Below are 19,191 nucleotides of genomic sequence, written 5' to 3'. Positions count from 1 at the left end.
TGAAAGGATCTCTTGCCCCCTCGTCTTTCTTTTCTTCCGCCATGGGAGGTCATCGGGTTTTGCGAGGTTGATCCTGCAATGGTTCAACCAGATCGAGCCTAACTCCTTATACCCTGACCTCGTTGGGGACATGCAAAGAAAAATAGAGAAATAGCAGACCGCTATGATACCACTGATCCGAAATTAAACAGGAATGCAACAAATTACAGATATACTCATAAACACATAGATGCAGCAGAAAAAAACTGAACTATGGTTACAAACACAATGGAAATGAGATAGCTCGGGCGATGGTAGCTTATCTCTGAGAAGAGATGTGGCGGGTACATGCCCCTGAATTGAGTTACAATGAGGCTCAAGGGCCTTTTATTATTGAACAATAAGAGAAAACCCTAAACAACCAAAACCCTAGCCTGAAGAGATGCAACACCAAGAGTTTATGGGCCTCGTTGGGGTTAGTTGGGCAGCCACTTCTCGGGGTCGTATCTTGGTCATATTATCTCCGTTTGACGCATATGATACCTCATTGGAAAGATCTCTCTGAGGACTACAACTCCCGACGCGATTACTAGTGTAATCAATGCAGGAATTTTTCCAAAAAATATGCCGGTTAGGGCCTCAAAACGGCTCCGGAAGTTTAGGACCCGAAAACATGCTAAAAATATTAAATTGTGCTACAATTAAGGAAACTGGAAAACTGAAAGAAACAATGGTGAGGGTCCGAGTGGAATATGCGTGTGGCCTCCAATATCCACCTGGATGAGAGGTGTTTGTATAAGAAGATAATTGGAATTTTTATGAATTAATGTACTGGAGTAACATTATGGACAAATATTTCCATTATGAGGATGTATATGAAGAAAAAAAGTGAAGTATGTGATTACGTGGCTGAAAGTCCGCGCAACTTTGTGGTGGGATGAAATGCAAGAATGCATGAAAAAGAAAGGCAAGACCAAGATTATAAGCTATGTTAGAATGGTGGAAAAGTTCAAAGGTACATTAATACCCAAATATTACCAACTGAATATTTTCAATCTATTGCAAAATATTAAACAAGAATCCATGAAAGTGAGGAAATGCAATGAATAATTTTATAAATTAAATATTAGAGTTGGTCATAATGAAGAGGATGCCGATAAATTTTGCAGATATATTAACGGATTAATGTATGAGAACTAGAACGAGATTGATACTTTTTCATTCAATACAATTGAGGATCATACCGAGCTGCTTTAAAGGTGGAAGAAAAGATCATACCGAGCTTCTTTAAAGGCTGAAGAAGAGTAGGGAAAAAGGAAATTTCTGAGGGAATGGACAACAAAGTGGTGTAGGAAGAACCCAACCTCGAGGAAAAGAAAGAAGTGGAAGCTCAAGTAGCTAGTCACCGAGACAATGTGATTCTGAAGGGAGGAATATTTTTTGGAAACACCCGTCAAGTTGAAAGCAAAGATTGGTGACACAAATTATTCTCGAGTTCATAAAATTTGGAAACACCGTTCACGTTGAAAGTAAAGATTGGTGACACAAAGAATTATATGAGTGCAATTTTTTAATTTACATTTTAAATGTTTTTAATTTAAGCTTTGAATTTTTTTTACAACCTCATGTTTTCTTGGAAGATGTTGTCATTTTAATTGTTCATTAATTAGGTACATGAATTGGTGAATGTTTTATATGAAAAGATGCATTGTTTTTAACTTGCTAATTGTGAGGATAATTACAAATTTTAATTTATATTTTTGAATGTTTTTATTTAAGCTTTGAAATGTTTTTAGAAGATGAAGTTTCTTGGAAGATATAGTCATATTAATTGTTAATTAATTAGGTACACTAATGAGTGACTGATTTATATGAGAAGAGGCACAGTTTTTAAAGTGGATAATTACAATTGGTATTCTAAATAATGTAGGAGGAAAAGAATTCACTTAATAAATATCTATTATTATCTGTATATTTATTTATCCAAGAGGAATCTAGTGCAACAGATGGTTAGCAGTAAATCTCCTCTCTTTGATATTACATTAATCACCAATTGAGTTGCTCCCTAAAACTAATAAATATTTTTTTTATTTAACATTAATAATACTTAACAATATGTGAAAATAACAACCGAAAAGAGATGCAAATTTTTAGTTTAAAACCTATATATTATTATCTAATAAAAAAAACTATAATTAAAAATATAAAAATACTATTTTTAGAATTATTTAAATAATAATTAAATAAATAATAATTATTTAAATGAAAAATAAATAGTATAAATAAAAACATATATATAAATATTAGCAAGTTTAATTAAAATAAACACTCAAAATTCTGAAGTGCATTACTCTCCACTTGTAAATATATTAACTTATTCCATCTTACCATATAGATTAAAATATGTTTTGCTTTATTGAAGATGACAATGAAGACATTGATACACTAAAGAGAAGAGATTAAAAATCTTACCTCGAAAACATACTCATGAGAAATTTTTAAACCATTATAAGTTAGTGTTTTTGTTAGATTTGTTTGGAAAATGTTTGTTTGTTTGTTTGTTTTTCAATTGGGAAAAATTCATCAAAATAATGTATTAACACTATATTTTGATTTCAAAAATAAAGATATTATCTCTGAGGGGAACTCAATTGGTGATCAAAATCTGAGATTCATAAGAACTCAAAAATCAAAGATTCAAATTCCCACCATTGTGGTTCATTTAAGAAGAAGACAAATCAATTCAATTTCAATTAATGAGCATTGACTTCTAAACAAATTTGATAGATTTTCAAAAAGTATTATAAATAATACCAGTTTTTTTATATAATTCAATTAATAAAATAATTAAAGTTTATTTTTATTCTATATTAAATTTATTATAAAATATAATTCACATTAAAATTGAACTTAATTAGAAAAAAACACTTTATTTAGTTTTATTTTATATTATATTTATTATAAAAAAATAAATAATAAGGAAATCAAATTAGATCAATAATTACTATACACTAGATATGCCATATAAATAAATGAACCAAAAAAATGTAATTGAATTGAAAAAGATAATTTTATAATATTTTATGAATATATGCTATTATATAAATAAATCAAAAGAATTATATTTGATTTTATAATAATCATAATAATAATATTTTATGAATATTAAACTACCTTTCAACATACTCATTAGGAGGAGAATTTATAAATTATGCATAACAAGAGTAGATACATATTTCAATATATTTGTCTTTACAATATTAAAGCTTCTTTACTTAAGTAAGTTACTTTATAAACCATTCATAACGCCAGTGGATAAATATTTCAATATATATATATATATATATATTTATTATCAAGGTCACTACATATAATAGCGTTTATAGACTTGTCTATTTTGGAATAGGGAGAAATTTAATTTAATTATCTATAATTATTAGTTAAATGATAGGAATTTAACTTCCATGGAATATTCAAGAACACTAATAATAGTACTCAAATCAACTGTTTAGATTTATCTCCGAATTAGTTATGTCTTTTTTTGTTCATTTTAATTAAATTGATTAATTAAAAATGTCATATAAAGAAATGCCATTAGAAGTGACTTATAGTTTTTTGGGTGGATGGTATTGATACACCATGGTATTATAGATTAAGGATTTTGATGGGAAGAGTAATTCTTCACATTTAAAAATAGTGTTCCATGTTTTCCTAAATGTATATATGTTTAACTTATATATTCATTCATTCTATAATTATTAATAATAATAAAGTTTACATTTAATTTGTTTATGAATTTTTTAGTTCTAGGAACTTAAGATAGATAATGAAGTAAATGTTTTTTATAGTTATTATGGATTTATGTTTCTCAACATTTATTAGCCATTTAATTTATATGAATACCCTAGTTGGTAAAAATCATCAATAAAAATATTTCATCATTATATTTAATAAACTGCGTAAATACCCTGCTAAATAATATGTATTTAGACGTTATTTAAATAAAACTTTTAAGTGGTTGTAGCTACTATCACAGGAAAACATTTCAACCTACTTTAATATTAGTTGATTCAATATATCTAGTTTCATCAAAATAGGTTATTTGATTATGAAAACTCAATTAATAAAAAACAAAATTAAGAAAGGTAAACGAAACAAAAACCAACATTGTGTGTTGGAGAACGAATCAAAAACCAACTACTTATGATCAGAACATTTCCCAAAGCAAAATTGGGGAAGGATGAAAAAGGAAACACTTAATAAGAACATAAGTTGTAGAGTAGAGTTAAGGTTGATATCAACATAGAAACATACATATGTATATATATATATATATATATATATATATATATTAATCAAACTAGAAAATGTGTCTAGACATTAAGGAAAATCTTGTCTTTATATTCAAATTGGTTTCAAGCAGCTTATGTGAGAAGGTGTGTTCACTAACTTCAATAAAAAACTAAAACAATGACAATAGATTTGTCATCAACAAATTTCTAACGGGATACACTAACAAATTATCTTAGTTTAGTTCAAATGAGCATGCATTATCTATATGTGAAACATGAGACACCATTCCTGGGTTTTGAAGATCTAGGCATCGGCGTAGAGGTATTCAATATGACCTGAAAATTAAGAATATCTGATGGACTAACAATCGAAAAGATGCATCTGTCACCATATTAGACCTCTCAAGTGCGCAATTGTAAAACTGATTCCAAATTTAATTCAGGCTAAAAAGATATTTTCCTTTAGAATTGGATAGTTATTATTAATATGTGTTGATATATTTATTTGTAATGGTTGATAGAAGTATTGTCTTGAAGGGGATAACGATAGTCTGTAGCCTCCATCTCATAGTACACCAAAATTTGAATTTTCGTGTTAAGAATAGCGTGCACTAATTTTATCTCCAATTTGTCCTCCTTACTTTTAATACTTATTAAAATATTAGGGTACTTGTTAATTTTAATAATTATTAAAATATTAGGGAGGTAGGTTGACATTTTGAATATATTCCAAAGGTAACGAATTTTTTAAGATTTTTGATTCTCTTTTTGTAATGAGTCAATGAGATTCATATAGAATAATGATATTGTGTTTTTAAAATTTGGTTGTCAATGCCAATTCATATTTATGTTATTCTTCTATAAGTATGATTGTTTGACTATTATCACAACAAATATTTGTTATAAGTCTTGTTGTTCTAAATGGATGATAGGGGCCATGAATTGTCGTGAAGCAAGGAAACATGTTCACAAGAATAATATTAGTCTAGGTTATCCATAGGGGAAAAATAATTGGTAGGGCCTTCCTTTGTACATCCTCATAGGAACCCTTACTTATGTTATGGTTGTTATTCTTTTGCTGGTCCAAAGAAAATGCAATGCATAGTAGGTTATTAAGTTGTTCATTTCATGGAAAGACACTTCATTGTGGTATGGTTTCCTTTTAATGACCATTTCCTTTGGTATTCTCCCCTAGTTCTACAAGAAGGGATGTCGTTAGCTAATCAGGCTTAGTTCTTATCCCTACAATTATTTAAAAATGGTATCAAAATGGATAACTATGTGATCGATAGCCAAACAATAGAATGGGTATTTTTTTATTTAAAATGGTGACAAGCCATTGAATTTATAAAATGTAGGCATGCCTCTACTTAAAACTTGAATTGGAAGACTATGTAAGCAAACTTTTGTGGAAAGATTACATGAAACAAATATGGTTGTTTAACATGATATGCCTATATAAATTTGCTTTGTAGCCAAAAAAATTCTTCTTTGCATGGTTTCTTACATAGGAGGTCAACTGATGGACAAAACATTAAGATACCTAGGAGTGAAAAAGCCACATTCTCCCTACTATGGGTGCTTTGGAAATTTGAAACATATTTTATAGCTTGCCCCCTTGATGATTATATTTGGCTTGATTTTATTTTTTTGTGCTGGAAATACCTCATTCCTCCATTTCATGGAAGGCCTATATGTTATACAAATGTATGCCTTTATCTCAGGAACAACTGTTTTGTTGTCATTTTGTGTTGAAGTGTTTTGCCTCATTTCCAATAAAAACAATGATGTGCTTTTTGCATGGAAATGAGGCATTCTACAATGAAGTGTTTTTCGCATGGCAGGGGAGCATGAGTTGTTGATGCAGGAGTATGTCCCAGTTAAATCAGTTTTACCTCCTTATGTCAACCCTATTTTTCTAAAGGAAGATGGTTTCCTTAAATTTTATTTATTTTGTAATATTTTCCTAAATGTAATCTAGAAGGAATCTATGTTGTTATGGAGTTAGGGTGAGTGTCATTTGGTTGTTCAAAACATGGATAGACCTAGAAAAAATAGGGAGTTAATAGAAATTCATTGGGTTTTTAAAAACTTTGTTACTTGTTGATATAATGGAAGTATTTTAAAAAAGAGTGAAGAAATTGTAGAGTTTGCCATGAGAGATGAGAGAGAGTGCGATTGATTTAGATTTGTAACTAAGACAAAGAAAATTGGTTTTCTTGTTCTTGTCATAAGAAAACCTAATTGTCACAACCAATTATTGATTGAATTTGAGGTTTTATAGGTATAGCTTGTATTGGTTTTGAAATCTTGTCAATTGCTAGAGAAAGAATCCCAGCTTGGTTTGTTGTCAACAAACTCGAATTGATTTTCCATTAATCCATGTTGAAGTCTATTTGGGTATAATAAGTATGTAGGCCCTTGATAAAAGAGTTCAGCCTCCCAAAAAAAGTCTCTATATAGGTGGATCAAAGTCTATTTATAACACATCTAAGGTAGGACCCATATGTCAATGTTAAAATATTTGAGGGTGATAACATGTTCGGCTTGAAGTTAGAACTCATAAAATCTCTCAAGTGATCTAAATGAGATTATATCTTGGAATGAATATAGAAGGCATGGATCATAAAATCTAGAAATAGGTTTAAAAACTTGTTTTGATGGTAAGGCATATGCAATGGACCCCCACAAAATGTGTTTAAAGATATTTGGACAAGTTGTATCCGGGCTTCGTCGAAAGGTGAAAACCATATGACCTCCCAGCCACATGAACTTGAACTCTAAGTTCTCAAAGATGAATCCAAGTAGAAGAAATTGTTGGGAAGTTCAATTAAAAAAATTGTAATGGAATGCCATCCTCAATGATCCGTTCATCTTCAGTTTTTGACATTCTCCATTTTTTTAACTTTCAATTTCTTTTTTGATTGAACTTCTTTCAGCTTTATGCGCACTACACAGACAAGTGACTATATTGACAACTTATGACATCGGGTTGATAGTATTGAAAGTAAACATTACTCTCAGTTTGATGAGTTTCTTGGAAAAAATGACCTTTCAATATAATAGACCCTCTTTCATATATAAAACCGTTATCATCGTAGTCTTCCAATAACTTCATCTTTCATTCATTGCACCACATCAAATAATATTTGACATTTTCTATGTTGTTAATGGGTGCAACTACAACAAATACATATCTTGCACAATAAAACAAGTGTAAATTCAGATCATGATTAACATGTAATTAACTTTATCAAAATGGACTTGATTTTATTATCTATTTAAAGATCTCTATATTTTAACTATTATCTAGATAATTATACGCATTGATTTTAAAAACATAAAACATATATATATATATATATATACCCTTTGAAAGCAATTGAAATGTTACCTTCTCTATTAAGATCATAAACTCGATCACCTTCAGATGATACTATAATATCCTCTTATTCCATCTCCTCGAAGTTTGAGACTGAAATTTTCCGCTTTGTATTTAGTTTTGTATGTTCCCAAGCTTTTACATACATATTGTTTTCACAAACATCATTGGATTATGTTTCCTATATGCAAACAGGACAAAAAAAAAGAATATTTTCTATTATCAAATGCAAACGCATTTCGGTAATCCTTTGTTTTAATTGAATTTGGATTAGTTGTTTCAACTTTTCAAAGATGAGTGCTTCAAGGCTTGTCTTATTTTGGGCTTGTCCTTAACAGTAGCTCTGATACCATGTTAATTTTCCATATTTTTCTATGTTGTATCAATTACCTTAGCCCAATTCCAAACTTCAATTAGCAAAATTTCTAGTTACAATTAGTCTTTCCATTCATCAGCAGTAATCTGAGATAGAAAAATATATGCAATGATAAAGAAGACAATCAACACATCAACAAGAGACACCAGATTTGGTCAAAGACTAGGGGAAAGCCCCACAACGCGGAAAACCCTTTGAAATTTTTCTTTTATTAGATTGTCATAAATTGTTCAGGAGAGAGTAGAATGAGCCCAAGACAATATGATCAGTAATACAACCCAACAACTTTAGAAACCAGTTTACAATGGTACAATATATCAGATACAGCTTGATTCGGACTTCAGACAACCTGAAAAAACTTCGGATGAGGGTCAACTGTAGACAAACATCTCCACGCTCCCTTCAAGTTAGCATGTGTGAATCTGTAGCTTCGTGGACGTTGTCTTGCCCATAGCATGCGTGCGTCTAGGGATGAAATTTCCGAGTTATGTGCGAGCGTCCAGAACAAAAACCATAATTTTATGCGAGCTTGGGATTTGAGAGTTCGGACCTCCGTACGACAATTTCCTTCGCCAATGTTCTGAACCGAATCAGATATAAGAGAAGAAGATGCTCGATGTTGTGATGTATGAATGAGCTTCTAGTTCACTTGTATTTATAGGCCTCTAGGGGGTCCAACAATGTCCATTTGATGTTTAGGCCGACCTTTCCAAGTGTGCATGAAATTGAAGCCGACCTGATCAGATATCCATGAGTGGGTGCATAAAATCAAAAACTAACTTCTGTTTATCTCAACGAGGTGACCTCTAGGTCGATTTTTTTCCTCTCAAAAAGAGGAACACAATGACATCATCATGTCCATCAAATGACTAGTCCAAAGTGGAATTTGACCGCATTTGCATATTTTTAATTATTCACACTCACCATGGTGGCATTTTAGAAGAATGACCTACTCTTATATTCCTAGTTCAATTGTTAGTTTATTCGTAGGGTTGTGGAAGGGGTGGAGCAGTTCATGGAAAAATGTCTTATTCAAAGCAAGATGACATGATCCCTTGTAATTTTGATGCATAGTAGACTATATTAGATAAGGAAATCTTTTGCTACGGACAGTGAGATGGAAAATCATTACATGGTACCCTAGAATTAGAGCTAATTGGATAAATAATCTTGATTTAATTACGAAAAGATCCATAAAAACCAAACTCAAAGCATCTTACTTTGCATTACAAATAAAATATTCAAACAAACACGAAGACAAAAGATCTCAAATGAGACAAAGTTGCAATGAATACCATCAAATGATAGCATGCATCCGCAACCAATAGTGAATCTTAAGTATAATAGTATGCATCAATAAATATTACCATGGATATCAAAATAGAAAGGAATAGAATGGAAGATGTTAAGGATTGTATTTGTTCCAATAACATCAACCACCAAAGATATAAATAACCATGGTCCCATTTAGAAGGTAGGAAACGAATTTACTAAAAGGCTAAACACTTCCTGCACGGTTCCATTAGGTGGATACCGTTCCTTTCTCTATTTCGCTGGGTAAACACTCCTTAAATAAGGTGGATATGGTTCCTTCCTCGAGTGGGGGCTTCGTTTGGTTGGGTAAACACTCCCTAAATAAGGTCGATATGGTTCCTTTCTGCGTTTTGGGGCTCATGAGTCGTTTGGAAATGGCGATAATTAAAAAGCTTAAAGTTTCCCTATAGTGATCAAAGTTATTTCCAGTGTCTTAATGGAAAAGTTCAAAATTACGATTTAGGAGATGTGTGCCCAGGTTAAATAAAATGGGCCGATTTAGTTAATAATGAAGCAGCGATTCCACCGAGGGGTTTCTATAACGAAAACTAGCCGACCTCTCACTCAAGGTAACGACCCTTTTTACTCTTTGGTTCTTATCTGTACAAATAAAAATTATAGTTCTAGTCGATTTCGTTATGCAGGTTGTGGATTCATATGAAAACGGTTTTCGTCAGATCAAGTGTTTTGGAATATAACCAGAACTCACTGGGATTTCTGTTCGACTTTCTTCGTGGAGGTAGTTTCTTTTATTTTTTTTGTTTTTGTTAAAATTTGTTGAAATAATTAGGGTGGGTTTTGAAGCTGTTCGTGTTCTTGTTTGAAATTAGGTGTACCTATTTAACAGGTTTGTGACCGGGTGTAATAGGTTCAAGAGTATACTCTTTGTGCCGTTGCTGCTGCTGTCTGCTCTGCTCTGCGAATTGGCCTGGCGAACCGTTTCTTCAGCTTGGATTAAACCCTAATAATCATGGCCGGAACGGGAGCAGATGCAACTCTCTTCGACGCTCGTCAGTATGACGCCAAGATGAAGGAAATACTTTCAACAGAAGGCGACGAGCTCTTCGCAAGCTACGATGAAGTTCACGAAAGCTTCGATGAAATGGGCTTACACGAGAATCTTCTTAGAGGCATCTACGCCTATGGGTTTGAGAAGCCATCTGCGATTCAGCAGAGGGGAATAGTGCCGTTCTGCAAGGGTCTTGATGTGATACAGCAGGCCCAGTCTGGAACGGGCAAGACAGCGACTTTCTGTTCCGGAATTCTGCAGCAACTCGACTATGGCTTGCTGGAATGCCAGGCTTTGGTTCTCGCCCCCACCCGAGAGCTTGCACAACAAATCGAAAAGGTCATGCGCGCTCTCGGGGATTACTTGCAGGTTAAAGTTCATGCCTGCGTAGGTGGAACCAGTGTTCGCGATGACCAGCGTATACTCATGAGTGGAGTTCATGTTGTTGTTGGAACCCCGGGCCGTGTGTTTGACATGTTACGCAGGCACTCTCTTCGCCCCGATTGCATCAAGATGTTTGTGCTGGATGAAGCCGATGAAATGCTTTCCAGGGGTTTCAAAGACCAGATCTATGATATTTTTCAGCTACTCCCTTCAACGATTCAGGTGGGTGTTTTCTCTGCTACAATGCCTCCTGAAGCACTTGAGATCACCAGGAAATTCATGAGTAAGCCTGTGAGGATTCTAGTGAAGAGGGACGAGTTGACACTCGAGGGTATCAAGCAGTTCTATGTCAATGTTGAAAAAGAGGATTGGAAACTTGATACACTGTGTGATCTGTATGAGACCCTGGCAATCACACAGAGTGTTATTTTTGTTAACACCAGGCGAAAGGTTGATTGGTTGACGGACAAGATGACAGCTCGTGACCACACTGTCTCTGCTACTCATGGGGACATGGATCAAAACACCAGGGATATCATTATGAGGGAATTTCGATCTGGATCCTCACGTGTACTGATTACAACTGATCTGCTGGCACGTGGTATTGATGTGCAACAAGTCTCACTAGTAATCAACTATGACCTTCCTACCCAGCCAGAAAACTATCTCCATCGAATTGGTCGTAGTGGCAGGTTTGGAAGGAAGGGTGTGGCAATTAACTTTGTTACAAGAGATGATGAGAGAATGCTACAAGACGTTCAGAGGTTCTACAATGTCGTTGTTGAGGAGCTTCCTTCTCATGTTGCTGATCTTCTTTGAGGTCTTGTTAGAAAGTTTTTGCGCTAGATATTCAAATTATCTTTTTTATTTTTTATTTTTATGGTCAGGCAATTCTTTACCTCGCCTCAAAACAAGTGAGAGGTTTTGAGTAGTAATCTTTGAGGCGTATAAATTTGAGATTTTCGCCTCAAAACAAGTGAGAGGTTTTTAGTAATCTTTGAGGCGTATAAATTTGAGATTTCTTAGTATTGGAGTAGGTGTTGGGCGCTAAAAGCTTGCTGTTCACCCAGATAAGGACTATTCAAGTTTTTGTCTGATGTATAGGGTGCATTCCTTGCAAATTTTGTACCACTTAGATTATTTGTGATACCAATTGTTATATTATATGCAATATGATGCGATATTTTTTTTTTTTGAAAAAAAGGTTCAAGAGTATACTGATAGCGCCATTGAATATCTATTCCAATGGTGTACCACTCCTAAAACAAGATTTTAAAATGTTTTTAATTTAAGCTTTGAAACTCTTTTACAAACTGATGTTACTTGGAAGGTGTAGTTATTTTAATTGTTCACTAATTAGGTACAAGAATGGGTGAATGATTTATATGACTAGATGTTTCTTGGAAGATGTAGTTATTTTAATTGATCATTAATTAGGTACAAAATGGGTGAATGAATTATATGAGAAGAGGCATTGTTTTTAACCTAATTGCGAGGATAATAACACATTTTAATTTAGATTTTTAAACCCTTTTAATTTAAGGCTTGATATGTTTTTTTACCAGATGAAGTGTAGTCATATTAATTGTTAATTAATTGGGTACACCAAGGAGCGAATGATTTATATGATGTAGTCATATTAATTGTTAATTAATTGGGTACACCACGGAGTGAATAATATAAAATATATATATTATTATTTAATTAAAAATATAAAACTGTAGCTTTTGAAATTATTTAAATAATAAATAAATTATGTAAATGAAAAACAAATAATATAAATATAAACATATATAAATATCAACAAGTTTAATTAAAATAAACACTCAACACTATGAAGTTCATTACTTTCAAGTTGTAAACACATTAACTTACTCCATCATACCATGTAGATTAAAACACATTAATATGTTTTTCGTTACTGAATGTAAAGGCATTCCTACACTTAAAGAGAATAGATCAAAAATCTTACTTCCACAACATACTTATGGGAAATTTCTAAATCATTATAAGTTGGTGTTTTTGTATGTTTTGTTCACTAGTTAGATTTGTTTGGAAAATGATCCTTTCTAATGGAAAAAAAATCATCTAAATAACTTATTAATAATATATTTTGATTTTAAAAAGAAAGATAGTATGTTATGTTTGAGGGGCAGTTTAATTGGTGATCAAAATCTGAAATCGTGAAAAATGAAAGATCCAAGATTTAGATCCCCGCAATTATAACTCATTTACTAAGAGAACCAAGACTTCATTTCAATAAATCCCTGCTCTATTCTAGACAAATTTGATAATCAAGCAATTTAACAAGAGTGGATAAATATTTGAATATTTATTCAATATATATGTCTTTACAATACCAAATCCCCGACACAGTTAAGTGCATAGGTTTGTCTATTTTGAATAAGGTCTTCACAAATCAAAGGTTTAGATTTATCTCCAAAATACTTATGTTTTTTTTACCATTTTAATTAAATTGATTAAATAAAAATGTCTTATCGTTTTTGGGGTTTCTGCTATTGATACTCTATGGTATTGTACCAAAGCATAATTACAGATTAAAGGTTTCCATGGTGAAGGGTAGTTCTTCACATTAAAAATATTGTTTCATGTTTTTCTAAATGTATATATTTTTAACTTATATGTTCATTCTTTTTATAATTATTATTAATAATAAATTTAAAATAAAGTTTAAAAATAAAACTTTTAAATGGTTATACCTAATATCGAAAGAAATGATTTCAACATATTTTAATAAATTGATTCAATATATCAGGGTTCATAAAAATAGGTTATTTGATCATGCAATAATTAGGAATAGGCGGGTGGCCAACAATATCCATCGGGATCAGTACCCCCCCTTACGAAGCAATGGTCCCCAACGCGTTGAGTTCCTCCATGAGACGAGGAAACTTCTGTTGAACTTGGTCCCTGGTGAGCCATTTGCTTTGGTGAAGCAGTTGCACTGCTTTGACAACTCGATATAGTTGTATCCTCTGTTGTCGAGTGTTCTTGGTCTATGTGTCCATGATCTGATCAGTTGTGGCATGTTCCATTCAGCCTGGATTGAGCTCTGTTGGTGTGAGCTGTTATGCAATGTCATAAGTGTCCAACAATGGTGGAAAGTATGGCCGAAGGCGATCTACATTGAACAATGGGTGCGGACCAAGGAACGGTGGGATGCTGAGCTCGAAGGCATTGTCCCCGATGGATTTGGTGATGGTGTATGGCTATATCGGAGCGGGCAAAGCTTGCGGTGGGGCCCGGCAAGGCGCTCCTTCTCCAAATGTAGCCAAACTTTCTTGCCCACCTGGAATCTGTGCGGCAATCGATGATGATCATGGAGCTGCTTGTGCTTAGCATTGGATCTGTCCCTTGTTCTGTGGTTTGGGGGTGCATTTTCCTTGCTTTGGATTCGCAGATCCAAAGTCCCGCTTCTTCTGTTTAAACTTCTGCTCAATCTTTATAGCGTACCGATACGCAGTGCTGAGCGACGAAATGTCTAGGAACTCCATCTCATCCTCGATGTACTTGTGTAGACAACCACGGTACTTGAGCACCAAATTCCACTCAGTACCCTTGATACCTAGCTTTGTGTGAAGGGTATGGAAAGTATTTGTGAACTCCGACACATCTTGGTCCCTTCCCTGCCGTAGCATGGTTCACTTTATGTATTTATCTTCATAGCTCCCGATAGGGTAATACTATTCCTTGATGGCGTCTCGAAAATAATTCCAAGTGGGTGCAGCTGAGAACAACGAGGGTTCACTCTCGTCCTTTTGTTCACAGTAGGTTTCCCACCAGTCCTTGACATGTGGGGCGGATTTGAGAAGTGCAAACGTAATCTTTTCCCGATTGGAAAAGTCATGAACTGAAAAATATCCTTCCAATAGATTTAACCATTTATCTACGGCGCCTGCATCTATAAGGCTTTCGAATATTAGAATATCGAAGTTAACTTGTAACTTAAAAGGAGTGGCACCTCGAGAGTGGCTGCTAGATGAAGATGCATCGCCTGTGGGTAGCCGTCGAAGAAACCGGGCGAATTCATCCATCATCACGTCCCTCTATCGCTCGAGGGCTTCTTCGGGCAACATTTTGAAAGGATCTCTTGCCCCCTCATCTTTCTTTTCTTCCGACATGGGAGGTCATCGGGTTTTGCGAGGTTGATCCTGCAATGGTTCAACCAGATCGAGCCTAACTCCTTATACCCTGACCTCGTTGGGGACATGCAAAGAAAAATAGAGAAATAGCAGACCGCTATGATACCACTGATCCGAAATTAAACAGGAATGCAACAAATTACAGATATACTCATAAACACATAGATGCAGCAGAAAAAAACTGAACTATGGTTACAAACACAATGGAAATGAGATAGCTCGGGCGATGGTAGCTTATCTCTGAGAAGAGATGTGGCGGGTACATGCCCCTGAATTGAGTTACAATGAGGCTCAAGGGCCTTTTATTATTGAACAATAAGAGAAAACCCTAAACAACCAAAACCCTAGCCTGAAGAGATGCAACACCAAGAGTTTATGGGCCTCGTTGGGGTTAGTTGGGCAGCCACTTCTCGGGGTCGTATCTTGGTCATATTATCTCCGTTTGACGCATATGATACCTCATTGGAAAGATCTCTCTGAGGACTACAACTCCCGACGCGATTACTAGTGTAATCAATGCAGGAATTTTTCCAAAAAATATGCCGGTTAGGGCCTCAAAACGGCTCCGGAAGTTTAGGACCCGAAAACATGCTAAAAATATTAAATTGTGCTACAATTAAGGAAACTGGAAAACTGAAAGAAACAATGGTGAGGGTCCGAGTGGAATATGCGTGTGGCCTCCAATATCCACCTGGATGAGAGGTGTTTGTATAAGAAGATAATTGGAATTTTTATGAATTAATGTACTGGAGTAACATTATGGACAAATATTTCCATTATGAGGATGTATATGAAGAAAAAAAGTGAAGTATGTGATTACGTGGCTGAAAGTCCGCGCAACTTTGTGGTGGGATGAAATGCAAGAATGCATGAAAAAGAAAGGCAAGACCAAGATTATAAGCTATGTTAGAATGGTGGAAAAGTTCAAAGGTACATTAATACCCAAATATTACCAACTGAATATTTTCAATCTATTGCAAAATATTAAACAAGAATCCATGAAAGTGAGGAAATGCAATGAATAATTTTATAAATTAAATATTAGAGTTGGTCATAATGAAGAGGATGCCGATAAATTTTGCAGATATATTAACGGATTAATGTATGAGAACTAGAACGAGATTGATACTTTTTCATTCAATACAATTGAGGATCATACCGAGCTGCTTTAAAGGTGGAAGAAAAGATCATACCGAGCTTCTTTAAAGGCTGAAGAAGAGTAGGGAAAAAGGAAATTTCTGAGGGAATGGACAACAAAGTGGTGTAGGAAGAACCCAACCTCGAGGAAAAGAAAGAAGTGGAAGCTCAAGTAGCTAGTCACCGAGACAATGTGATTCTGAAGGGAGGAATATTTTTTGGAAACACCCGTCAAGTTGAAAGCAAAGATTGGTGACACAAATTATTCTCGAGTTCATAAAATTTGGAAACACCGTTCACGTTGAAAGTAAAGATTGGTGACACAAAGAATTATATGAGTGCAATTTTTTAATTTACATTTTAAATGTTTTTAATTTAAGCTTTGAATTTTTTTTACAACCTCATGTTTTCTTGGAAGATGTTGTCATTTTAATTGTTCATTAATTAGGTACATGAATTGGTGAATGTTTTATATGAAAAGATGCATTGTTTTTAACTTGCTAATTGTGAGGATAATTACAAATTTTAATTTATATTTTTGAATGTTTTTATTTAAGCTTTGAAATGTTTTTAGAAGATGAAGTTTCTTGGAAGATATAGTCATATTAATTGTTAATTAATTAGGTACACTAATGAGTGACTGATTTATATGAGAAGAGGCACAGTTTTTAAAGTGGATAATTACAATTGGTATTCTAAATAATGTAGGAGGAAAAGAATTCACTTAATAAATATCTATTATTATCTGTATATTTATTTATCCAAGAGGAATCTAGTGCAACAGATGGTTAGCAGTAAATCTCCTCTCTTTGATATTACATTAATCACCAATTGAGTTGCTCCCTAAAACTAATAAATATTTTTTTTATTTAACATTAATAATACTTAACAATATGTGAAAATAACAACCGAAAAGAGATGCAAATTTTTAGTTTAAAACCTATATATTATTATCTAATAAAAAAAACTATAATTAAAAATATAAAAATACTATTTTTAGAATTATTTAAATAATAATTAAATAAATAATAATTATTTAAATGAAAAATAAATAGTATAAATAAAAACATATATATAAATATTAGCAAGTTTAATTAAAATAAACACTCAAAATTCTGAAGTGCATTACTCTCCACTTGTAAATATATTAACTTATTCCATCTTACCATATAGATTAAAATATGTTTTGCTTTATTGAAGATGACAATGAAGACATTGATACACTAAAGAGAAGAGATTAAAAATCTTACCTCGAAAACATACTCATGAGAAATTTTTAAACCATTATAAGTTAGTGTTTTTGTTAGATTTGTTTGGAAAATGTTTGTTTGTTTGTTTGTTTTTCAATTGGGAAAAATTCATCAAAATAATGTATTAACACTATATTTTGATTTCAAAAATAAAGATATTATCTCTGAGGGGAACTCAATTGGTGATCAAAATCTGAGATTCATAAGAACTCAAAAATCAAAGATTCAAATTCCCACCATTGTGGTTCATTTAAGAAGAAGACAAATCAATTCAATTTCAATTAATGAGCATTGACTTCTAAACAAATTTGATAGATTTTCAAAAAGTATTATAAATAATACCAGTTTTTTTATATAATTCAATTAATAAAATAATTAAAGTTTATTTTTATTCTATATTAAATTTATTATAAAATATAATTCACATTAAAATTGAACTTAATTAGAAAAAAACACTTTATTTAGTTTTATTTTATATTATATTTATTATAAAAAAATAAATAATAAGGAAATCAAATTAGATCAATAATTACTATACACTAGATATGCCATATAAATAAATGAACCAAAAAAATGTAATTGAATTGAAAAAGATAATTTTATAATATTTTATGAATATATGCTATTATATAAATAAATCAAAAGAATTATATTTGATTTTATAATAATCATAATAATAATATTTTATGAATATTAAACTACCTTTCAACATACTCATTAGGAGGAGAATTTATAAATTATGCATAACAAGAGTAGATACATATTTCAATATATTTGTCTTTACAATATTAAAGCTTCTTTACTTAAGTAAGTTACTTTATAAACCATTCATAACGCCAGTGGATAAATATTTCAATATATATATATATATATATATTTATTATCAAGGTCACTACATATAATAGCGTTTATAGACTTGTCTATTTTGGAATAGGGAGAAATTTAATTTAATTATCTATAATTATTAGTTAAATGATAGGAATTTAACTTCCATGGAATATTCAAGAACACTAATAATAGTACTCAAATCAACTGTTTAGATTTATCTCCGAATTAGTTATGTCTTTTTTTGTTCATTTTAATTAAATTGATTAATTAAAAATGTCATATAAAGAAATGCCATTAGAAGTGACTTATAGTTTTTTGGGTGGATGGTATTGATACACCATGGTATTATAGATTAAGGATTTTGATGGGAAGAGTAATTCTTCACATTTAAAAATAGTGTTCCATGTTTTCCTAAATGTATATATGTTTAACTTATATATTCATTCATTCTATAATTATTAATAATAATAAAGTTTACATTTAATTTGTTTATGAATTTTTTAGTTCTAGGAACTTAAGATAGATAATGAAGTAAATGTTTTTTATAGTTATTATGGATTTATGTTTCTCAACATTTATTAGCCATTTAATTTATATGAATACCCTAGTTGGTAAAAATCATCAATAAAAATATTTCATCATTATATTTAATAAACTGCGTAAATACCCTGCTAAATAATATGTATTTAGACGTTATTTAAATAAAACTTTTAAGTGGTTGTAGCTACTATCACAGGAAAACATTTCAACCTACTTTAATATTAGTTGATTCAATATATCTAGTTTCATCAAAATAGGTTATTTGATTATGAAAACTCAATTAATAAAAAACAAAATTAAGAAAGGTAAACGAAACAAAAACCAACATTGTGTGTTGGAGAACGAATCAAAAACCAACTACTTATGATCAGAACATTTCCCAAAGCAAAATTGGGGAAGGATGAAAAAGGAAACACTTAATAAGAACATAAGTTGTAGAGTAGAGTTAAGGTTGATATCAACATAGAAACATACATATGTATATATATATATATATATATATATATATATATATAATCAAACTAGAAAATGTGTCTA

General features: G+C 32.1%; 1 pseudogene; it reads left to right on the top strand.

Annotated features, from left to right (window-relative positions):
• The first annotated feature begins 10,311 nt into the window (after positions 1-10,311).
• LOC149260731 (eukaryotic initiation factor 4A-1 pseudogene) lies at positions 10,312-11,569 on the top strand (annotated as a pseudogene).
• Positions 11,570-19,191: the final 7,622 nt, after the last annotated feature.

This window comes from Pinus tabuliformis, chromosome 6, assembly GCF_031772625.1.
Source record: "Pinus tabuliformis cultivar Carrire ecotype Pingquan chromosome 6, CPIR1, whole genome shotgun sequence".
In the NCBI taxonomy this organism is placed as follows: domain Eukaryota; kingdom Viridiplantae; phylum Streptophyta; class Pinopsida; order Pinales; family Pinaceae; genus Pinus; species Pinus tabuliformis.
Note: the sequence above shows the minus strand (reverse complement) of the source record. Positions and strands in the feature narration are given on the sequence as shown.